A 25,898-nucleotide genomic window follows, 5' to 3' on the forward strand; every position below is an offset into this window, starting at 1 on the left:
TCGCATGACGGCTGCATGGAGAGGCATAACAAAATACGAATATGGTTCTTACCCCGACTAAGAACAAGGTCACGTGACAAAATACGCTTGCTGTCACCAGTCAACCGCTTCATTCGACTGCTCGCTAGCATTCGAGTGCAAGTGTCTTGTAATCGAATTTGTAGTTGAGAAATATACGAAGAGACCTATGTAGCAACCTTGCGAAGAGACGAACTACGGTACTGGCTGTACGCTATATTAAACGTAGTGCAGAGTAGGATCCTTATTCTGTATGCATTTGGCATAAATAATAGGTTTTATTTCGTTTATTTATCTAGATACAAAGTAATGGTCAAATAAACATACAATTTGATACAATTAAGGACAGACAGTAAAATAAAGTTAATAGAAACATTTCAGTAGGCGCTATCCAGTAAATTTCTATGGTAACAGGGGAGTGTAAACAAAAGGCACTATAATAAACATAATAAATCCATTGTACATATTACTTGGTGAACGGAATAAATGTGGAAAAAAGTGTAATTACATCATATTAACATATGATGTAAATGAGGACGCTAAAATCTTGTAAGACTCAACAACTTGCATTTGACCGACGTAATCACGTCGCAAAACTTTAGTATGAGGTATTTGAAAATGGTGTCGTTCAACACAGTTTTGTCCCTATAATAGTCACTTGTAAAGTGATATATAAGAGAGAGAGAGAGAGAGAGAGAGAGAGAGAGAGTGTTGCTTGTAGTACAGTATTTACACCAAAGGTTACTGTTTTATTGTTTATTTGCGCATCACAATCAGAAACAAAACTGCTTTTACCTCTATGGCAATTGAAATGGAAAAAGAAGTTACGTGTGCAAGATGTTTGCAGAATCTCCACTCATGATGATTTACCATTAACCGAAATGCGTTTGGGGAAAAACTTTAGTTTTTGGACCGCTTATTACTTACAGGTAGTACAATATTGTAGAACCTTAACCCTTCTGCCAGAAGAAAGAGTTACTGCTTTGGAAAGTTTGCAGATTTCAATATCTTTATATGTTTGTTCTCTTGCCGCCACTTGGTGAGTAGATTATTTTTAAAAATCTATCCAATTACATTATACACTGAAGAGAGAAAGAAATTGGTACACCCGCCCAATATCATGTAGGGTCCCCGTCAGCACGCAGAACTGCCCCAAACATGACATGACATGGGCTCGACTAATGTCTGAAGCAGTGCTGGAGGGACTGACACCATGAATCCTGCAGGGCTGTCCATAAATCCGTAAGAGTATGAGAAAGTGGAGAACTATTTTGAACAGCATGTTGCAAGACATCACAGATATGCTCAATAATGTTCATGTCTGGGAAGTTTGCTGGGCAGCAGAAGTGTTTAAACTCAGAAGAGTGTTCCTGGAGGCACACTGTAGCAATTCTGGACATGTTGCATTGTCCTGTTGGACTTGCTCAGGTCTGTTGGAATGAAAATGGATATGAGTGGATGTAGGTGGTCAAACAGAATGCTTACGTACTCGACACTTGTCAGAGTCTTATCTAGAGTATCAGGGGTCCCATATTACTCCAACTGCACACACCCCACACCATTACAGAGAGCCTCCACCAGCCTGAACAGTCCCCTGTTGACGTGCAGGGTCCATGAATTCAGGAAGTTGTCTTCATACCAATAAACATCCATCCTCCCGATACAATGTGAATGAGACTCATCCAATCAGGCAACATGTTGCCAGTCATAAACAGTCCAATGTTGGTGTTGATGGGCCCAAGTGAGGTGTAAAGCTTTGTGTCGTGCAGTCATCAAGGGTACAGAAGTGGGCCTTCAGCTCTGAAATTGCATATTGATGATGTTTTATTGAATAGTTCAAACGCTAACACTTGTTGATGGCTAAGCATTGAAATCTGTGGCAATTTGTGGAAATGTTGCATTTCTGTCACGCTGAATGATTCTCTTGTCGCCGTTGGTCCCATTCTTGCGTGATCTTTTTCTGGCCCCAGTGATGTCAGAGAGTTGATTTTTTTACTGGTTTCCTGCTATTTACGGTACACTTGTAAGCGAAAATCCACTCTTCATTGCTACCTCGGAGATTCTGTGTCCCATTACTCATGTGCCAGCTATAACACCACATTCAAACTAATTTAACTTGGAAACCTACCATTGCTGCAGTGGTAACTGATCTAACAACTGCACCAGACACTTGTTGTCTTATAGAGGCATTGCCGGCTGCAGGGCCTTATTCTACCTGTTTTACATATCTCTATGTTTGAATATGCGTGCCTGTACCAGTTTCTTTGACTCTTCAGTGTACAATATAATGTTTGAATAGACATATAGACATTGTGCTGGCAGCAGAATCATTGTTAGTGCACTAACATACTATGAAATTTCCTCTTACTAGAATGGTTTCAGTGAGTTCATAATAGATCTTACACTTCCACAACAACTACTAACCCGCGTGGGGAGCCACATGCCTTAATGCAAGCACTTCCAGGACAGAGTGGTATGCAGTTTCCTACATACCACTTGGAGAATAACGGGCAGGTTCTCATGTTCCACCTCAGGTACACACTACACAAATATTTAATACACTTTCTCACACTTGCACACAGAATATGCTCCATATGTAGAGAGATTGGGTACACTGCTTCTGTCGTATCGGGTGAATAGGAGACTGATGACCTTCACTGTTTGGTCTCCTTAATCACTTACTTAGTCTCTACCTACAGATAATCCCTGGTTCATTTGATAAAATTTACAATACATATTTTACACGAAGAAGAATCTCATTCAGTACCTAACACCTAACCCTTTGTGTCTGTGGTCATTTCTATATGACTTTGAAAATATTACATCTTTAATGTACCCACTAAGGCATTACAGTCATTGTGTTTCTCATGTTATGTACCTTTCTGGCTCCTTAGTGTTATTAAATCTGTACTTTGGGCAAGGAGTAAATAAATCGCACACACATTTGGAATAGGAATTAAAGTTCAAAGAGAAGAAATAAAAGGTTGAGGTTTGTCAACAACATTGTAGTTCTCTCAGAGAAGGCAAATTACTTGGAACAAGGTTTCCCGATTTGAGTATCTTTATATATGTGTTCTCTTGCTGAGGGCAGTTGCAGTTGAGTACTGTAATCTTTTTTTAATTATTTTACCTTTCCAGTTATGTTACATTTTCAAAAACTGATCTTTTTTTTAGTAACATTGTGTTGAAAGGACACATCCTTTTGATAAGAGGTGATGTATTGACTTTGGTATACCCTACATGATGTTGCAATTTTATCAGACTACTTCAATGATTTTTCTTTCCCTTTGTTACTTGTGTAATGATGGTAATGTTGCATCATTAATAGCATTAGACATCCAGGTAAAAGCACCACTGCAACAGATTCACTGGATCAAGGCTGCAGCTGGTGTAACATTCAGATTTTAACTGAATGAATGTTGCACTGCAGTAGTGTATATGTTATTAATAAACTTGCTGGCAGAATAAGAACATGTGCATTGATGGTAATCAAACCCTGAATGTTGTGTCTTGTGGTTGAGAGCAATGTTCTTGCTAATTTAGCTACCAAGATCTGATCCACACCTTCAGTCTGCCAATACGCATTTCATACTTTCCAGACTTTTCTGCCTGCCCTGCGTGTGGGTAGGCTAATTCAGTATCAAGTCAACCCAGTCATCTCATCCTTTACATCAGATTTGAATGAAACTTGGCTTATTTGTTCTGCATACAGTGGTAAATATACATACGAAACTTCACAGTTTAATTTCTCTCTCTTTTCATTTTATGGGATTCTAAACTTTGGACGTCTTCAGATTTGTAATACTGTGGTGGGACAAAATGGCTAGCTAACATTCTGAAAACAAATTACCTTCAAATAAAAAGGCAGAAAAAATGCGTACTTAGGCTTACAGTTTTGTGTTTTGTTTTATATTTCCCTGCTATATTGGAAATTTTATGTTTTTCTTTATTTACTTATTTGTCCATATAAATCTCTTTTGCAGTACATATATAGTACACAGGATATTGGACAGAAACCCTTTTTATCTATTGATTTTTCAAATGTCAAATATGCATTATTTATATCTTTATAACAAATAGGATATATACAGTTAATAATGACAATTTTTTAAATACTGTATATTTATAACTTATTTCTACAATTAAAGGTACAAATTACATTTTTTTCTTCCATAGGATACTGTGAGATTGAATAGTAGCAGCTTTTCAGAAGGCAGGGTGTCACAGACTTTTTAAAGCTCTGTAGTTCAGGAAGAGATTTTATATGTATTGGTAATCTGTTGTATTGCTTTGTTCCTGCATGATATACACCTTTTTGGCATAATGTGGTGTTACAATGATTAACATGTGTGTCACTGTCTGACCTGGTACTGTAATCACCTTTGCAGGTGTGTGTCAAAATCTGTTATAGCTCACCTGTTTTTTTAAAAATTAGTTCTTCAGTTCATTTTTACCATTTTGGATCATGTAAAAACTTCAGTTCCTCTTTTTGTTGTTTCCAATTTTTACAGTACTTCCTCAATGGCAGCAAAGATGAAGAAGGTGAACTTAATTATGGTAGAGCAGGTGGAAAAGGACAACCTCTTGTTCAAAGCAGAAATGCACATAGGGCAAGATAGTTAGTGGTGGCTGAATCAGTAAGAGTCCAGACTAATAACATGTTCTTATTTTGGGAATTGAGGGATGACCCTTGAGTTCCTGCTCTCTACAATTTGCAACTCCAGTGTTATTCTTTTCAATGCGTAATAATTTACTTAAAACAAAAACAAGGATCTAGTGGCAACAGATTTGATTCATAACAAAGCAAGTCAGGGCAGGTAATTTCATAGGACCTTGAGCATATGATTACAACAAAACTGTTATTTGAAGTGATCAAACTTTAAAACATTATAATCGATTTTGAAAAAATCAAAATAATAAAAAGTCTCTCTCTCTCTTTCTCTCTCTCTCTCTCTCTCTCTCTCTCTCTCTCTCTCTCTCTCTCTCTCTCTCTCTCTCTCTCTCTCACCCTCCCTCCTAAAAAATTCTTGTTGTTGTTGTAGGATGATCAGAAACAGCATGCACATGACAAATAGCATAAGGCAAATATTCCATTTTCATGTCTAACAGAATAGTGGCAATGGTCCTGAAGGTCACACAGATTGAACAATAATATCACGCCATGCTGCAGAAAAGAATTTTTAATTCTTTCTGCCAAAGCTGCTATTTATTAATTTGCTGACTAGTTTTGGGCTTCACCCATTTTCATATAATCAGAATTTTATTGTGTTATAGCATACATTTCAAATCATTGATTTATTGTACAGGAGACTCGTCAAGCTTATAACTGTAATAGGTTGTACATGGAATACAACATTTACAACATTCCTTCATTGTAGCTATCAATGGTTTTCCTAATAACATAGTCCACTCTGTCGTATGCTATGCTGATGATACAATGCTACTTACCACACATCAGAACATTTCAGATCTGAATAGCATTATAAAAGAAACACTTGATAAGGCCCTGGACTGGTTTGCACCCAATAAGCTCATGTGCAATCCTGATAAAACCCAACAACTTTTAATGGAAATATCAAATAAAGTAGGCAATAACTCAGTAAAACTCTTAGGTGTTTACATTGACTCAAAACACTGTTGGGAGGAACAAATCAACCACGTATGTGAAAAAATATTCCGCATGGCATACCTTATCTTGAAACTAAGGGAGATAGTGAGCTTGGAGTACCTTAGGGTGACAAAGTTTGGGCTATTCCAGTCTCATGTTTCATATGGTCTGATTATATGAGGTACTCCTCTCACATTAAGAACATTTTGAAATTACAGAAAAAGTCTTACACACAGTATGTAAAAGAAGTCATAGGGAACAGTGCTGTCCTCTTTTATTCCAGACTCAGAATTATCATAATTATAAATTTATACATTTATGTGTCTGTACTCCATATTAAAAATAACATTTCAGAATTTGTTGCCAGTGAGAAAATACAAAACAACAGCACCAGAGCTAAGGGTAATTTAGACATACCATACCACAGATTAGCAAGACTAGGAAATTCCCACAAATTAAACCAACTCAAAATGTTCAGTGAACTGTCAAAATGTTCAGTCCATGGATATAAAATTGAGTGGTATAGCTGGCTGTCAGATCATCCATTTTATGACATTAATGATTTCTTTGAGATGTCTGAGGAGGATATTATCATTTAAGAGCTTTCTGTGGTTAAGCACTTTATTGTGTGCTGTGGTTAAGTTGTGTTTAATTACATAGTATACACAATACACTATGTACAAGCACTCTGTCTTCAGGCCACAAGTGGCCCTTCGGGACCATCCGACTGCCGTATCACCCTCAGCTGAGGATGTGGATAGGAGGGGCATGTGGTTAGCACATTGCTCTGAAACTCTCTGGCAGTTTAAAACTGTGTGCTGGACTGAGACTCGAACTCGGGACCTTTGCCTTTCGCAGGCAAGTGCTCTACCAACTGAGCTACCCAAGCAGGACTCACGACGCATCCTCACAGCTTCAGTTCCACCAGTAACTCGTCTCCTGGGTCCTGAGTTCGAGTCTCGGTCTGGCACACAGTTTTAAGCCGCCAGGAAGTTTAATATCAGAACACACTCCGCTGCAGAGTGAAAATCTCATTCCAGCATATCACTCTCACGGTAGTTATGATGGTTTTCTTTGACTGTAGCCGCTACTGTTGGGTCAAGTAGCTCCTCAGTTGGCATCACGAGGCTGAGTGCACCCCAAAAAATGGCAACAGTGCATGGCAGTCCAGATGGTTACCCATCCAAATGCCGGCCACACCCGACAGCGCTTAACTTCGGTGATCTGACAGGAACCGGCTTATCCACTGCAGCAAATCCATTGCCATCACTATCTACAAGGTATACTATAATATACTATACTATTCTATATTATATTAAATGTTATAGTATAGCTTATTGCATTAACTTGGTGTAATTTTATTCACTGCCATGCTTAAAATTTATGCTATAATATATTGACATTAGTTTATTTTATTATTATACTACATCTTGTATGATGAAGTCAGTACCATTGTAAAATGATCTATGGTGAATAAAATTCTTGGTTCGTGACTAGAACTATAAAATATCTGATTATATGTGCCATTAATTTTTATTCTGCTCAAATGGTCAGATCATCATTAAAAATCATCAATAGAGTAATAGCATTTTTGTACCAAATTGCTGTATAATATTCTTTTTACTTAATCAGTTTCAATCTTATGATTTTTCTTGGGGGGTCTGCACGAAAATATTGTGTCTACATGTAGGAAGCATGAAACTTTCATTGTTTCTAATTTCATATGAATGCTGGAAGTTACTTGGAGCCAGCAATTCCAGATTATTATTTGTGAAGAGAATTGTTTAATATAAATACAGCGAGGAAAGACTTACTATATTTAAGTCTCTTAACAGTGAGAATAAGATTCTCTTGGCTTTAGAGTACACATGTTCCTTATAATTTTTTTTTTGTAAAATTAATATTTTTGTCAAATTTCAAGCATTTCCCGAAAAGACAATGCTGTATCTTGCTAGTGCCTCAAAGTAACTATGGTACACTGGCTCTTTTGTGTCTAGGGCAGTGACGTTGGCTAAGATTAATGTAGCAAATGCCATTCTGCTTAGTTTATTTTTTAAATAGTCTATATGAGAGGACTATGACAGATTTCTGTCCAACTGCGTTCCTAAGAATTTAAAACCTTCTGTTTCCTTTAGTTCCAGACATCCGTCCATAATTTGAATATGGTATCATTTATTTTTGACTGTTTTGTCTGAAACTGCATAAGCTGTGGCTTTGAAATAGTTAGTTTTACGCCATTTATATGAAACCACACATCTATGACATTTTTGGGAATTTCTTCTGCATTTTTATTTTCTATCAGTACTGATGGGTCATTAGCGAATAAAACTTAATGGTGATTTACTGTATATTTATGGGTAACTCACTTATGTAAAAAAGAAGTACTGGGCCTAGAATAGATCCTTTTGGTACCCCATGTGAGATAGTTCTCCATTTCAAGGAGTATTTTCCTTTATCGGTTGTTATCAATACCCTTTCTGTGTCTCTGTCAAATATGACTTGCATCATTTAAAGCACTGCCTGTAATTCCATATTTTTGCATTTTATATAATAATAATGAGCACTTCACACAGTCAAACGCTTTGGATAAGTCACAGAAGATTCCTGCAACTTTTTGTGATTTATTTAAGGTGAAACTAACTTGATTTATGAATTTATTAACTGCCTGAATTGTACTTTTGCCTTTTTGAGATTATATTAAATTTGTGACAAAAATTTGGAATCTGGATTGCGAAGATCATTTCAAATATTTTCAAAAACACAGGAAGAAGAGAAACTGGATGGTAATTTGCCATATCTTTTTGGAGGCTTTTTTAAATAATGGTTTCACTTTGAGATATTTTAGAATGTCTGGAAAGCAGCCTTCTGCAGGTGATTTATTACTTCAGACAGTGGATGTGCTATTATCATTGAAGCTGCTTTGATGATGTTGCAGATATTTCATCCCATCCCACAGAATTTTTACTTTTTAGGTTGATATAGTTTTTTCTACATCTTTTACTGTTACTTTGTCAAATTTAATTAGGCTCTGATTCTTGCTCTGACATTAACTTGATAGGAGTCTTCATCTATATCAGATTTTGCTACCATTATAAATAATTTGTTAAAATTTTCTGATATTTGAGCAGGATTTACAATTATTCTGTCTTTATTTTAGAAATTTTCTGGTGGCTAGGATTGATTTCAACTCCAGATTTGACAACTCCTTCGGCCTTGGATTTATTTCTGTGCTTGCTGATAAGTTTAGTATTTGCCATTTTGTTTGCTGCTTTTACAATCTTCCTAAATATTTTGGTATATGATTAACATAGTTAATGAACTCAGGACTGTTATTGGCTTTCAGCTGAGTATGTATCTATTACTATATATTATTATGCCAGTAGTAATCCAGTTTAGTTTATCACTTGCCTTTCTGTGACAGACTATGGGTCAAAAATTTTTTGAATATGAGCTTTCATGTTGTAATAACCAGTTTACCTCACTCAGTCTACTACTGAAAGAATGTATGCTTTCTTCACTGAGCTGTCTTTACACAAAACATATCCTTCCATTTTCTTTATTTACATTTAGTAATTCAATAAGCAAAGCAGAGCAATCTGAGATACTTAGGTCAAAAGAGCATGTGGCAGTACCATTAAATACATAATTTGTTAGAATATTGTCTGTACACATTGCAATTTATTAATTTACTCTTGTGAAATTAGTGAAATTTAGTCTAAAGCCATATTTTTTAATTAAGTGAACAAACTTAGTTGACAAGTTTATTTCACTCACCATATCTATGTTACAATCAGCAGCAGTTACTATTTTTTTTCTCTTTTCTTTTGTGAATTTGTGTAGGAGACAGTGGAATTTCTCTAAACGTAGTTTAGTCATGTCACTACCTGGAATCCTTAATACTGAAAAAATATTATGTTGTTCTACCTATACCCAGCAACTTTCAAATATAAGTTCATTGTTAAGAAAATTAAAATCGTAACTTTCTTTGTATTCTAAGAAGTCGGGATATATTTGGTGTGAACAGTTATGTTTATATATCATACTTTAGGCATAGCCTGGAGCTTCGTTATCCAGCATGATTTGATCCACATGACAATGATATTTCACATGTAATGGAAAATTTGTTCTTACTCAAGTTCATTGAGTGTCACACTGGCTTACTTTCCATAGGTGTTATTGTAGATTTGATAGATGTTGTTGCAAAGAAAGTGCTGCCATGATACACTGTAAACTCCATGGGGAACAAATTCTCCATTATATATTAAATATTGCTGTCGCATGGATCAGGTCATTCTGGATAATGGGGATCTGGGCTACTTCCAAAGTGTGATGACATGGGTAGAACTGTCCGCACCAGCTATACCCTGCATACCATACATGGCTTGTAAAAATGGGGAAAAGCCTGAGTCTAGTTATCCAATAAATGAATAAATAATAGCTGTATTGCAAGCAATTCTCCAATATGCGAGAGCTGCAAGATGTATCCTACTGAAAATCTTTATATCATGCAATGTTGTATTTATGTCAGTGACAATCCCAAAATACCACATAGTGTAACATTTACAAATTATAGTTCTTGATGGGATAAATAATCTCTTATAACAAGGAATGCCAATATATTTCTTACATTACATGTCAGTCAGGGAGGGTTCCACTGCTTTTAACTTTCCTAAACAATCTAATGGTGTAAAATTAGGGAAACTTCTGCTTCCTGTAATGTTTGAAATTTGCCAACGCATTCAACACAATCTGAATGCGTTTGATTATGCACTCTTCGAAAATAATATAAACATTTATTCCAGTGGTGCAAATATTACAAAACTTAAACATTCTTTTTATCAGAAATGAGATTTTCATTCTACAGTGGAGTGTGCACTGATATGAAACTTCCCGACAGATTAAAACTTTGTGCCGGACCAAGACTGGCAAAGCACTTTTTGTGAAACTACATATTTAGTCCCTTGGTCGAAGGGAGAAGCTGTAACTAAAGAGATAAAAAAGATGATAGACTGGGGAATTATTGAGACTTCCACGTCTGAATACTCAAGCCCATTATTGGCAATGACAGCGCAACGGTGACATTCGGTTAGTCTTAGACGCTTGTGATAATAAGGTTATTAAGCCTGTAAGGACTCACCTGGAAAATTTAGAAGAACTATTACAGAAACTTCACAGGGTGAAGTTCCTGACCTCCTTTGACTTCCGAAGTTCATATTGACAAACTAAGATATCTAAGGAATCAAAGAAGTATACGGCATTCATTTATCTAGGATGTAGTTACCAATTTAAAGTAATGCCGTTTGGGCTGAACTTTAGTGGTGGTGTTTTTATAACTGCTTTAGATACAGTGCTCAGTCTGGAGTTACTAGAGTGGGTCACGGTATATGTTGACAGCTTATTGATTGCCACACAGACATTGGAAGAACATACTGAGTTGATGAATTGTGTATTCGAAAAATTCCTGGAGTATGGAGTTACGGTTAATTTAGAGAAATCCAAATTTGGAAGAAATCAGATTAAATTCTTGGGTCATATTGTAACTCCAAACCCCTAGAAATTATTTGTTATTTACTATTTACCATTTCTAGAATGTTATCAGAAGTTCTTATGTTTGTATGTTTGGAAATACTGGATATCTTTATAAATAGTAGCACACTCTGTCATTGGAGTTAAGTTCTGTTCTGTTCTGGCTACACATTGGTGTTTGTAATAAACATGCTTTCAGTGCTAAATGTTGTACTTCACTGATTACCCTGCTTTTGGATTTGGACTTGATTCTGGTTACAGAATGACAATATGTCTCACAATTCCTGAATTTGCTAGGTATTTTAAAAACTACAAGGGGAGCTTGAAAAGTCCATGCAAAAATAAAAACTACTTATGTGTTTGGGGTAAACCTTTTTTACTTTTCGACGTAGTCTCCTTTTAGACTTATACACTTTGTCCAACACTGTTCTAATTTGCTGATCCCATCCGAATTATAGGAATTGTCCAAGTCTGCTCAATAGCTATTAGTTGCTGCAATCACCTCCTCGTTTGAATGAAATCATTGTCCCTCCAGACATTTCTTCAAATTGGGGAAGAAATAGTAGTCCGAGGGAGGCAAGTCTGGAGAATAGGGGGGATGTAAAATGAGTTGGGATCCTATTTCCATTAATTTTGTGACCACAACTGTTGAGGTGTGTGCTGGTGCATTATCGTGATGGGAAAGGACTTTTTTGCGGCCCAATTGCCGGTGTTTTTCTTGCAGCTCAGTTTTCAAACGGTCCAATATTGATGAATAATATTCACCTGTAATAGTTTTACCATTTTCCAGTTAGTCGATGAGGATTATGCCTTGAGAATCCCAAAAGACAATCGCCATAACCTTTCCAGCCGAAGGAATGGTCTTCGCCTTTATTGGTGCAGATTCTCCCTTGCTAACCCATTGTTTAGATTGTTGTTTGGTCTCTGCAGTGTTGTAATGTAGCCCTGTTTCATCCACAGTGACGAAACGACGCTCAAAGTCCAGCGGATTCTTCCTGAACAGCTGCAAACCATCCTTGTAACACCTCACATGATTCCGTTTTTGATCAAGTGTCAGCAATCGCAGAACCCATCTTGTGGATAGCTTTCTTATGTCCAAATGTTTATGCAAAATATTATGTACCCGTTCATTTGAGGTGCCCACAGCACTAGCAATCTCACACACCTTAACTCTTTGTTCATCAATCACCGTATCATGGATTTTATCAATGATTTCTGAAGATGTAACCTCCACAGGGCATACAGAACATTCAGCATCACTTGTGCACATATGGCCACTCCGAAAATTTTGAAACCACTTATAAACTGTTCTATTCGAAGGTGCAGTGTCACCGTAACATTTATCAAGCTTCTCCTTAGTCTCCTGAGGCGTTTTGCCTTTCATAAAGTAATGTTTAATCACCACACAAAATTCTTTTTCGTTCATTTTTTGACAATCACTCGACTTCCTTGATTCACGCGAATGCCAGACACAAAGAAATAGACCAATATGACTGAAATTTGGTGTGCGTTCTTTCCAAAGATGCAACTAACTAAACATGAACTCGATACGCGCTGGTGGTGCCATCTCTCGGACTTTGCACGGACTTTTCAAACACCCCTCATATAAAACAGCACTCAGGAAGTAGATAAAAGGTGTTAAAAATGCTGGAAAACAGCATATACATAAGAAACACATCCACTTAAATGGTAGGTGTGTATAAACTCACACACACACACACACACACACACACACACACACACACACACACACTGTAATTTGTTTCCATGTCCATCACTGGATATACAGCTTCCAATGGAAGCCTACTTTTCAACACAGGAGATGACAAGTATTGTTTTCTGCCACAGGCAAGCAGATGGACGCAGCCCATGAGCATGTAACCAGTGTGTTGCCATTCATCCACAATGTCATATACCACCTGTAAAGAAGTTTAGTACCATGTTCTATCAACATACAGAAAATAGATCCTGTTCACCATGAACATAGGGCCAAGTCAGACCTAAAACAACTCACTCACCTGATATGGAGCAACAAGAGTACAACACAGGAAGGAGTGTCTGAAGGACAGCTGCAGTGGAAGGCATTGCAGAAGTCTGTTGCCTGGATAGTCCCTCACAAACAGTTGCTCCATCCCTACCATGCACAGAAAGTCGAAACTCTGCTACACTGGTTTCTTCAAGTGTGTGCTCATGAACTGCAGTTTATGGTGAATAGGTTGTTTACTTGTGAGGGGTGCTTCATGAGACTCAGAAGATCCAAGTATGAAGTTGATTAAGGTGAGTAGGAAGGATGTCATACATTTGGAATCAGGTGGGTACTGACTGAGGAAATGTTCATTAGCAGACAAACCATGTATGTGGGAGACATTCGTATAGAGGGAGGCGGTATCAATGGTGAAAAGCAAGGTGTGTGGAGGGAGAGGGACAAGCATGGATTAGAGATGATGTAGGAAATGGTTGGCATCTTTGATGGAAGAGCAGGTGCTGATCAACTAAGGCAGATATACATTCATTGGGTGCTTTGAAGCTAGTAACTATAGGACGGCCAGGATGACTGGGTTTGTGGATCTTAAGAAAAAAGTAAAAGGTGGGTGTGCATGGTTTGGATGGGGTGAGAAGTTCTGTGGATTGAGGTGTTAGTCTTTCTGGGGGGCCTGAGGTTTTCAGAAGGGACAGAAGGTCAGTTTGAATCACAGGGATGGGATCTTGATGGCAGATGGTGTATAGATGTGTCAGACAGTTGGCATAGACTTTCACTAACATACTCCTTTCAGTCATGTACTATGGTGATAGAGCCTTTGTCTGCTGGGAGGATAATGATGGAGTCATCAGCTTGTAGGGAACATAGAGCCTGGAGTTCTGCAGAGGACAGTTTAGGATCATGTTGTAGGGGCCCAAGGAGGGATTGTGAAGCAGTGCTGGATGTGAGGAATTAAGGGATGATTTGAGGTTGTGGTGGTGGACCAATTTGGGTTTGTGGTCTGAACTGTTTGAGGCAGGGTTCAATGTCAGGTTTGCTGTTGGAAAGGTTTTGGGATTACAAAGTGAAATTTCTGATGGATATTACATGCGAAGGAAAGTAGGTCCTTCCCCAAAGCAGCATGATCAAATTCAGGTTTAGGACTGAAAGTGAGGCCCTTAGATAATACAGATAATTGAGCAGGGGATAGTGCTTTAGATGAGACATTAAGGACACTGTACTGTTGTGACTGGTTCTTGGGATTGTGGGTTATTCTTGGTCTGGGAGGCAGTAGTGAAGGCTGTGGGATGTTAAGGAGGTTGGCCAAGTTCAGTTTCCGGGAGAGGGGTGGTGGTTGATGGTGTGACACTTTAGGGAGATGCAGAGGGACAGGAAGGGAAACACCACTGTTCAGCTTAGGAGTAGATGAGATAGCTTTTTGAGATGAAATCTGGCATGTTGTAGCAGTTTGAAGTCGGCTTGGTGGACGATACCATTCAAGCAGACATGAGCGGCAGATAACTGCACGATTTTGTGCAAGGAGAGAAGTCTGGTAGTGTGGAAATTTGCTGATGAGGCATGTAGATCACAGATTAACTGGGTAAGAGCTAGAAAATGCTGTATTTGAAACTGTATAATGGTACATTTATAACAATGAGCCAAACAAGCTTTTTGATATACATATAATTAAAAAAAAAATCTCATTTACTTTTAGTTCTAGTTGCATATTTTTTTTCAGCATGACTAGTTTTGATCTCCCAGGGTTACCTTCAGACCTAAAAAAAAAGAGAAAAGTAAAACTAAATATTTGCTGGTACTTTTTATTATTTTACAAAAAGTTGGAAAACATTGTATGTAACTGTAGAAATTATCTATCTAGTGTGGTGTAACATTATTTTTGTAAAGTGATGTGTTCCACAATGTCTGTAGTACTGGAGAATGATGATCTCCACCATGAAAATATTTTGTAGTTTGAACAGTTAATTGAAACTGTGATGTGTAGCATCTCTGTCCTATGGAATAACATGTTTGACATCTGACCACTCAGGTTGACAAAAGGTGTTTGTGTAATCAAGAAATATTGTTTACCGTAGTTATTAAATGTGTGATATGTAACAAACAAGTCTTGGAAGCATATTGCACTGATCAATACCACAACTATTAGTACAATTAGGGCATGTAATTATCCCAATTTCAATTAACAGAATGATAATAATAATATCAGAAGGATGTTGGAACCAGTAATCTTTACCTTGAGAATGATATAAAATGTAAATAACTATGAAACCCCCCCATGAACCATGGACATTGCCGTTGGTGGGGAGGCTTGCGTGACTCAGCGATACAGATAGCCGTACCGTAGGTGCAACCACAACGGAGGGGTATCTGTTGAGAGACCAGACAAACGTGTGGTTCCTGAAGAGGGGCAGCAGCCTTTTCAGTAGTTGCAGGGGCAACAGTTTCGATGATTGACTGATCTGGCCTTGTAACAATAACAAAAACGGCCTTGCTGTGCTGGTACTGGGAACGGCTGAAAGCAAGGGGAAACTACGTCCCGAGGTCATGCAGCTTTACTGTATGATTAAATGATTATGACGTCCTTTTGGGTAAAATATTCCGGAGGTAAAATAGTCCCCCTTTCAGATCTCCGGGCGGGGACTAATCAAGAGAATGTCGTTATCAGGAGAAAGAAAACTGGCGTTCTACGGATCAGAGCGTGGAATGTCAGACCCCTTAATCGGGCAGGTAGGTTAGAAAATTTAAAAAGGGAAATGGATAGGTTAAAGTTAGATATAGTGGGAATTAGTGAAGTTCGGTGGCAGGAGGAACAAGACTTTTGGTCAGGTGAACACAGGGTTATAAACACAAAATCAAATAGGGGTAATGCAGGAGTTGGTTTAATAATGAATAGGAAAATAAGAATGCGGGTAAGGTACTACAAACTGCATAGTGAACTATCAGTTTAATAAGTCACAGCTGCAAAATAGTAACGCGAATTCTTTACAGGCGAATGGAAAAACTAGTAGAAGCTGACTTTGGGGAAGATCAGGTTGGATTCCGTAGAAATGTTGGAACATGTGAGGCAATACTGACCCTACGACTTATCTTAGAAGCTAGATTAAGGAAGGGCAAACCTACATTTGTAGCATTTGTAGACTTAGAGAAAGCTTTTGACAATGTTGACTGGAATACTCTCTTTCAAATTCTGAAGGTGGCAGGGGTAAAATACAGGGATCGAAAGGCTATTTACAATTTGTACAGAAACCAGATGGCAGTTATAAGAGTCGAGGGACATGAAAGGGAGGCAGTAGTTGGGAAGGGAGTAAGACAGGGTTGTAGTCTCTCCCCGATGTTGTTCAATCTGTATATTGAGCAAGGAGTAAAGAAAACAACAGAAAAATTCGTAGTAGGTATTAAAATCCATGGAGAAGAGATAAAAACTTTGAGGTTCACCGATGACATCGTAATTCTGTCAGAGACAGCAAAGGACTTGGAAGAGCAGTTGAACAGAATGGATAGTGTATTGAAAGGAGGATATAAGATGAATGTCAACACAAGCAAAATGAGGATAATGGAATGTAGTCGAATTAAGTTGTGTGATGCTGAGAGAATTAGATTAGGAAATAAGACACTTAAAGTAGTAAAGGAGTTTTGCTATTTGGGGAGCAAAATAACTGATGATGGTCAAAGTAGAGAGGATATAAAATGTAGACTGGCAGTGTCAAGGAAATCATTTCTGAAGAAGAGAAATTTGTTAACATCGAGTATAGATTTACGTGTCAGGAAGTCATTTGTGAAAGTATTTGTATGGAGTGTAGCCATGTATGGAAGTGAAACAGGGGTGATAAATAGTTTGGACAAGAAGAGAATAGAAGCTTTTGAAATGTGGTGCTACAGAAGAATGCTGAAGATTAGATGGGTAGATCACATAACTAAGAGGAAGTATTGAATAGGATTGGGGAGAAGAGAAGTTTGTGGCACAACTTGACCAGAAGAAGGGATCGGTTGGTAGGACATGTTCTGAGGCATCAAGGGATCACCAATTTAGTATTGGAGGGCAGCGTGGAGGGTAAAAATCGTAGAGGGAGACCAAGAGATGACTCCACTAAGCAGATTCAGAAGGATGTAGGTTGCAGTAGGTACTGGGAGATGAAGCAGCTTGCACAGGATAGAGTAGCATGGAGAGATGCATCAAATCAGTCTCAGGACTGAAGACCACAACAACAACTACTATGAAACATCAAAACATCTGATTTATAGAATCAGGTCAATTGATATGAATGTCAGAAATTATAATATTCTGTTGTAATTAACATATAATGAAATCATGTAATACAGTGTTACTTTTATCTGTTAGCAAAAAAAAAAAAAAAAAAAAAAAAAAAAAAAAAAAAAAAAAAAAAAAAAAAAAAAAAAAAAAGAACACGATATAACATCTGAACTACTACAGTCAATCTATAAAAATATATGTAATATAGGTATTTAATTTCCATAGTAATTAAAATAGTTTGCAGCATAATGCAGCTTACCACATGTCACAATAATTGTCAAAATGTACTTTTAATCTGAAGGACTGAACTATTACTTGTTCTGATTGAAACATCTAATCAGATATACATCAGAAACATGGCAGGAACGTTCAACCTAGTTATATTTTCATGAAATTTAGAAAACTAATAAATTCATTGTTTGTTTTACACATTTGATGTAAACTTCTGTAATGACACTGTAATTTGGCAGAATTGTACGTCTAAAACTGTTAAGTGCATTTGAAACTATTTTGTAGTACATCAAACTGATATGTTGTAATTTTTAGTTGTAATATCAAAAATGTAACATTAAGAACTAACACATTGTTTAAAAGGGGTATATAAGAATGAGAGTTAGCTTACTGGGCATTGTTGTTGATGCCCAATGTGCTGAATGGGCTTAAAATGTGAATCCAGTTCTCAGGAAGAATTCTGGGACAATGAGATATCAAGTTAATTATCCTGAGATGCATCACTCATAAAGACTGTCCATATATCATTGAGTTTAAAACTGAAGCAAGTTTATACCATTTCAACTGCAGCAAATTATGTAAAGCCATTTCATTTTAATTAAGTTGATGTTATGTCACAAAGCAATTGGAGTTTCAGGAACCAATAAATAGTAACATTGTGTGTAGAACACCCCACTGTGCGTGACCTGCTATGTTAGATATACAGATGAGCTGTAAAAGACGTCAACTGCAGATATCGGCAAGGTGCAGCAGTGAATAAACTTCTCCATCACCTGTTACAGAATGCTTATTCTTTGGATGATGTGGCTTGGGTGTGTTCAAAAATGTAAGTGCCGAAACAGTTGCAGACAAAGAGCAGATCTGTCTCTCACTCTGAAATGTCATGTTGATTACATATGTATCATTACCAATTGAGAACTACAGATAACAAAAGATCTGTTCACCAGAAGTTCTAGTCAAGTTTGCAAAGTGTTAAGATTATGTTGTAAATATAGAAGAGCTCACACAGAAGTGAGTTTGTCATTTAGTAGCTTGAATAGATCAGAGCTCTTCTCCTATCACCCACACATCACAACAAGATGAAATAGTCAAACAGCAACGTTCAGTGGCAGTGCACAGCAGGTCCACAACAACAAATAATTTCAAGAATCGTGATCGAAGATACTTAAAAGTTGGCACACACACCTGAAAGGTGACATATCATATGTAGTGTGGGCACCATCGTACCAGAAACCACATAAACAATGTTCCAACTGGCATATTGATTGGGAGATTTTTCTCATTTGTGCATGAAATCTCCTACTGATGACGCAGAATTTCTGCAATATGGGGTGACTACAGCTGCTTCATTGCACTTCATGGTACCTGCTAATTTGCATACTTTATTCCATGCAGTCTTGCCCAGCATCTGATCTGCACCACACCTCATGGAGCAAGGAAAAATTGACATTTGGTATGACATCATGTGAACAAGAAACTAAGATGAACTGTCATTAAGATTTGAGACATATATCATTCACAATGTATCATGTCGGACAGTCTACATGTATTAGCATGAATAGTTACAGAGAGTTTCCTGATTGTAAACAAGAGTCAATATAGGTTTCTGGAGAAATGGTGTAGATCATTTAGTAGAGCTCTAGAGAACTGCAAAAACATTTCAGCTACAACTGCAGAAGAAAATGCAGAGATAAAGGTGGGTCGGACTAAATGGAATAAACTGCCCAAACCGGCAGATACTCTGAAGCACACTAAAGCTATACTTTGTTCCACTCTGCAGAAATGCCATTTCATCCATATATCTTACAGTTAAGCATTTGTGATGTAGGATGATAGGGATGTTGTGGAATTATTCTAATGATACATTGTAAATTGTTACATAATTCAGTAGTTGGGGAGCCACTGTAATATATGGTAAGCAATATTTACCATTTATTAAATGTTGGTTAATATATTATAGTTATTAAAATTAAAAAGACTAAAACATATTTTTATATGTTGACAACAATATTATGAAAAGGGAAGTTGCTGTTCACCAAATAGCGGAGCTGCTGAGGCGCAGATAGGCACAACAAAAAGACTGACACAAATAAGCTTTCAGCATTTGTCCAAAATAGATTAACACACACACACACACACACACACACACACACACACACACACACACTGGTAGCAGAAGCCACACTGCAAGCAGCAGCAGTTGTGCATGATGGGAGTGGCATCTGAGTAGGTGAAGGAGGAGGCTGGGGTGGGGAGGAAGAGGGATAGTAGGGTAGGGGTGGGAGATACTGAAGAGCTGCTTGGGAGCATGCAGGGATGAGGTGAAGAGAGGGAGAGAAGTAAAAAGAATGGGTACATTGGTGTAATGAGAACTATCTAGAGCTGGAATGGGAACAGCAAAAGGGCTGGAGGGGCTCAAATGACTCTGAGCACTATGGGACTTAACATCTATGGTCTTCAGTCCCCTAGAACTTAGAACTACTTAAACCTAACTAACCTAAGGACAGCACACAACACCCAGCCATCACGAGGCAGAGAAAATCCCTGTCCCCGCTGGGAATCGAACCTGGGCGTGGGAAGCAAGAACGCTACCGCACGACTACGAGCTGCGGTGCTGGATGGGTGGGGACAATAACTAATGAAGGTTGAGGTCAGGAGGGTTATGGGAATGTAGGATATACTGCAGGGGGGGGGGGGGGGGGGGAGTTCCCACCTGGGCAATTTAGAAAAACTGGTGTTGGAGGGGAAGATCCATATGGCACATGCTGTGAAGCACTCACTGAAACGATGGATGTTGTGTTGGGCAGCATGCTCAGCAACAGTGTGGTCCACTTGTTTCTTGGTCACAGTTTATCACTGGTCATTCATGTGTACGGACAGCTTGTTGGTTGTCATGCCCACATAGAATGCAACACATTTGTTGCAGCTTAGCTTGTAGATCACATGATTGGTTTCACAGGTAGCCCTGCCTTTGATGGGATAGGTGTTGTTTATAACTGCACTGGAGTAGGTTGTGGTGGGAGGATGTATGGGACAGGTCCTGCATCTAGGTCTATTACAGGGCTAAGGCAAGGTGCTCCCGCAAGGGTCGTGTAGGGATGGATGAGCATATTGTGTAGGTTTGGTGGATGACAGAATTCCACTGTGGGAGTGATGGGAAGGATTGTGGCAGGAAATTTCTCGTTTCAGGGCATCATAAGAGGTAGCTGAAACCCTTGCAGAGAATGAAATTCAGTTGCTCCAGTCCTGAGTTACGAGGGGAAGACAAAGAGCTTTTCTCCAAAACTGAGCCACATCTCGGGCATCGTCAGTGTTAAGTGATAGATCTTGTGCTGGGCACCAAAATGGGCAGAGAGGGCATTGGAACATATGGCTGACTACTTGTTCTTGGCTACACTCACACTTGCTGCCCTCTGATGACTTAAGTAATGACTTAGCCCTGCTGTCTTAAGTTCTTATTTGGTTAAGTGATATCAAAACATCCCAGTTCAGGTTGTAGCCAGCTACAAGATGTTCATATGGTTCCACCCAGTCCTGGTGCTTAGATTTCCATGATAAAAGTCTCACCTTATCTGGAAGTACTACTAAAGGTTTTTATGTCTGGTGGAAACTTTTCCTTGATTTCATCTGAGGTTGAGTGTTTGATGGCCAAACAGTGGATGAGATTCAACATCCTCACCCTTGAGTCATTTTTGATAAGTAGTGACTTTTTGATGAATATTTGGAAGTACAGTGCCAGGAAGACACACATGGTTTTAACAGAGATGGGTTTTAAGCATGTGGTGATTAAGCTGTAAGCTTCATTCAAGGCAGGATCCACAGTATTGGCATGAGTTGACCTATACCACACAGGGGATGCATGTTTTACAGCAAAGTAGCCCAGAGACAATGCTGTGGTTCTAAGAACTTGTGGGTTTGTACCCCAATTTGTACCTCTTAACTTCCTCAGCTTGTTAGTTCTGGCACTGAATTTATGCTTGCTCTTTGGATCAATTTGTTATAAAAGTGAGGGAACGATCTAGTATTACTCTGGGTGCTTTGAGGAGAAATGGTGTTCTTTTCCAGTAAATATTTAATATCCTTGAAGTCTCTCCATTCCTGAGGTGGAAAATACAATGTTGGGATTTTGATGGATTTGACTTTACATGGTTAGCATTGTAGCATGTGCTAAGTTCCTTCAGAATGATATTACAGTCAAGTTCTGCCTATTTGAAGGGTGTATCCTAACAATCTAGTGCAAGGTCATTTGCATAGATAAAACTTATTGTGTTGTTTGGGAGTGGTTGATCAAGAGTGTAAATACTGAATAGTAAAGGAGCCAGTATGGTTCTTTGGGAGCCATCGATTTTTCTGCATTCTCTATTTACTTTGTTGACCTAGGAAGTCGACAAAAAACCTGCAATCATTTAACAAGATCGACATCAGTCTGGTGACTTTGGAGTTCTTTGTGAGTGCAAACATCTTCTGCAACAGGATATGGTGGTTTACTGTATCATGTGCAGCACTGATGTCATTGAAAGCTGTTCCTGTGATTTGTCAGTTTTCAAATCCATCCTCAATGCAGTGAGTAAGGTTGAGAACTTGCCCATTCTAAAAGCTGCTTATGTCGAATGAATTTTGGTCAATAGCCTGGATGAGTCTGTTGGTCAAATAGCACTCTGCTGAAAACCTTATATTGGAGGCCTAGGAGCGATACTATCTATAGCTCATTGGGTCTCCACTGTTGCCTCATAATTTTAGGATTTTTTATGTTTTTAGGCAGTTTTTGTAAAGCTGTAGTAACTAGTTATTCATAGACCTTCCAAATTTCTTTACTTTTGCTACCAAAATATCATACAAACCAGCAGCTTTACCAAATTTGCACTTGATTATTGCATTTTCCAATTTAATTATGTTAAAATACTGCATAAATTTATATGTTTCATTGTAGTTATTTTCAGGGGAACCGTAGTCCCTTACTCAAAGATAACCATATTTTACTTGTACAGTTGAGCATAGGTCAAGAATCGATGGTCAAGCACTGAGAGAACAGTTGAGGAGTGCGGATTGTGGAGTCGTGGTTGTAACGGCATAGAGGGAGGAAGAATATTGTACAGGTTGAGTGTGTGTCTCCGCCGTCATGGGTTGACACCCCCCCCCTCCCTGAATTATACTGAACTAATGTATATTCTCAAATTTATGATCTTATCCTTTTTTTGATCTTATTTAAAATCTTTTAAACTCCAACTGTATAGTAGCATATGTTGTGCTATTACAATTAACCCCTGTAATTTAAAAATCAAATTTCATAAAATTACTGTACTACAAAAAAGATATATTTTTGTTTATGCAAATATATGTTATCATAATTGTTCTATTGTGCTGTTGTGTAAATTTCATTGTCTGTAATTTTTTATTTTATTTTATTTTTTATATTAATGCTCTATGTTTTAATCTTAGTATGATTATATCTTTACTGGTGTGCAGGGTGAGTATAATTAAAGTTAAACTTTCAAAATGCTGTAGAAATAACACCACTGGTGCACGAGTTACTTCCTGTTGACCTACCATAGAGAGAGACCTTGCTCTCATGCAAGTGGACAATGATTGGCTGTGGAAGATTATGTGGTCAGATGAAGCCCAATTCCATGTGATAGGGTATGTCAATACACAGAATTGTCGAATATGGACAACATGCAATCCACACGCAAATCAATCAGTACCACTTCATCCTGCAAAGGTCACTGTGTGGTGTCGGTTTACATCATTTATCATAGAGCCATATTTTTTCGAAGAGACAGGTGCTTCCAGTCCAGTTACCTGTACTGTCACTGCTAAGTGCCATGACTGTCTTTTATACAACCCCATCATTCCAGTCCTCCAACGGCATGGATGTGTGGATGGGACAATTTTTATGCTAGATGGCGCACATCCATACTTTGCAAATCTGGTTAAGCTGCTGCTGAAGCACCATTTTGGAAATGCTAGAATTATCAGCCGCCATTTTGCTACAGCCTGGCCGTCCCGATCACCTGAACTTAATCCATGTGACTTCTGGCTATGGCACTGTCTGAAAGATGTTGTGTTCAGTGTTCTGATTGCAAACTTAGCAGCATTGAAGGCATGCACTGCACAACACATTCTGAAGGCATGCACTGCACAACACATTCTGAAGGTAATCCCGGAAACACTTTGATCAGTTGTGGAATATACTGCTTCTTGATTTCAACTTGTTGTAGAAAATGGTGGACAGCATACTGAACATGTTTTGCGCCAGTCACAGGGAAATTAATAATCTGTTCTGATTTTGATTGATGCTTTTTGATGTGGTATTTGTCCTCAGGACTATCAAAAACCAATTTTGCCCATCCGATGTGATATGACCTTGCCGTGGTGGATGGTGGATGGGCTTACGTAACTAACGGTATCACTTCTGTACACCCATGCATACTGAGCACTACAGTTTGTTTAATGTCAAATGTATGCTTTAGGCATTGTTGTACGACTCATTTGTCATTTGTAGTTGATCACTATTAAATTATGATGCTTACAGTGCCATCTATTGCTACATTTTGTAACTATTTATTTTTCTTTTGTCATACATTTACCCCTTCTCCGATAACATTCCATCTCAGTTTGATGTCATTCTGACCAGTGGTGTTATTTCTACAGCTGTTTGAAAGGTTAACATTAATTATGATTACCCTGTAATTTGGAACAATGTTAACTGGTTGCGATTTGCTTGCATGTTGTGTGGCGGGAAGTAAGTAAGGAGAGATGTAAAGCTTTTCTTGAGTGCATACAAATGGATTGTATTTCACTGAGTGAACGTTGAAACTGATGGCAGCAAGGCATCTAGGACTATTAAACCTGAAAATTACATACAAATCAGTTTCTCATCAATGTTATTTCAAGAAACACGTCATCCTATAGGGTTCCCAGACCTACAAGAGAACCTAGCTTCCAGGCAGAAGAAATTCAAGCAGTGGATCGAAGGATATCGTTAAAATTCAAGACGAGTATTTTTTCTTTAAAACTACAACTAGACCTGGTCAACAATAATTTTACTCCATGAACATTTATTACAATTAACAGTCATCCAATGTGTGTAACGAAGGAGGTTGTTAAAGTGGTGCCATTGTGACCAGGATACTTGTATGTTTGGATTTTTGCCAGTATTAATGTTTCAGGTGACCAAAAAGCATAAAACTGTGTTGCAAAGTGAAATGATTTTAAATCTAATATAATTTGACATAGGACAAGTGGAGAAGTTTTGGAATGATGCAACACTATGGACATACATGGTTGCAAAAGGTTGAAGCATTATAACTAAAGTTGATGCGACCTACCCAATCCAGGACAAAAATAAGCTAAGCACCAATTAAAACATTAATTTTTGTATTTTCTCAGTGCAGTGTTGTGTGAAAATTGACCAGTAAAAAAACTGCATTGATAATTTATGAACAAATTTACAAAAAAATGCATCATGATCAGAACAATAAAATAAATATGACAAACCTACCAGCTTCAACTAATGTCTTTAAACAGGACGTAGTCGATAAAGACATGTTTAAGGACGTATTAGACAATAGTCAACCAAAACTGTTAAATGAAATCAGTGCAGACTCGGGATTTTTAGACAGTAGCGTGTCAGGTTCGAGTCCAGACCGTGAGAAACAAGTACAGTCGCAAGTAGGTGAAAGAATGCTGAATGAAAAACCCAAACAGTTAAATTTACAAGACATGTTTACTACATTAATGTCATCAATGGAAAAAAAAAACTTGTGAAAAATTTGAAAAGTCAGTAGTCCAAAATGTAATCTCATTAGAGCAGAGCTTAATGCACAAATTTCTAATGTTAAAAAAGACTTACTTGGTGTGTTTTCTCAAGTGAAAGCAATAGGTGAACATATGAAAACACTAGAGGGGAGTGTAGAGGCTTCAGAATCCAAAACACAGTTTTTAGAGACAAAAATAGGGGAAGTAGACAAAGATTTCAGATCTGAGATAGGTACTGTTGAAGTTAGATGTAAAGATGCTGTTGGAGACACTAGTAAACAAGCTGCAGCCTTTATAAATAAGCTAAATGAAAAAATAGACATCTATGCCTCAGATGTAGATGAAAAAGTTCAGAAGATAGGTGAGATAGCAGACTGAAATGTGTCAGACTTACATAGTGATGTCACAATTATCAAAAAACAAGTACAACAATTACAAGCTGGAGCATATCTAAAAACATTATGTAGTGTAGGACACCAAATCTATCCTACTATGCCACTAAAGTGTTCATCTGGTGACAAACATTT

The 25,898-nt window shown here is 37.9% G+C and overlaps 1 long non-coding RNA gene across 1 annotated transcript in view; it reads left to right on the forward strand.

Moving 5' to 3' along the window:
- Positions 1–182: 182 nt before the first annotated feature.
- LOC126336847 (uncharacterized) overlaps positions 183–25,898 on the forward strand; it is a 33,272-nt gene continuing 7,556 nt past the window's right edge. Inside the window, exons 1-2 of the long non-coding RNA XR_007565018.1 lie at positions 183–253; positions 6,711–6,906. This is a non-coding gene — a long non-coding RNA (uncharacterized LOC126336847). The remainder of the gene's footprint in view (positions 254–6,710; positions 6,907–25,898) is intronic.

Source organism: Schistocerca gregaria, chromosome 1 (genome assembly GCF_023897955.1).
Source record: "Schistocerca gregaria isolate iqSchGreg1 chromosome 1, iqSchGreg1.2, whole genome shotgun sequence".
Lineage (NCBI taxonomy): Eukaryota > Metazoa > Arthropoda > Insecta > Orthoptera > Acrididae > Schistocerca > Schistocerca gregaria.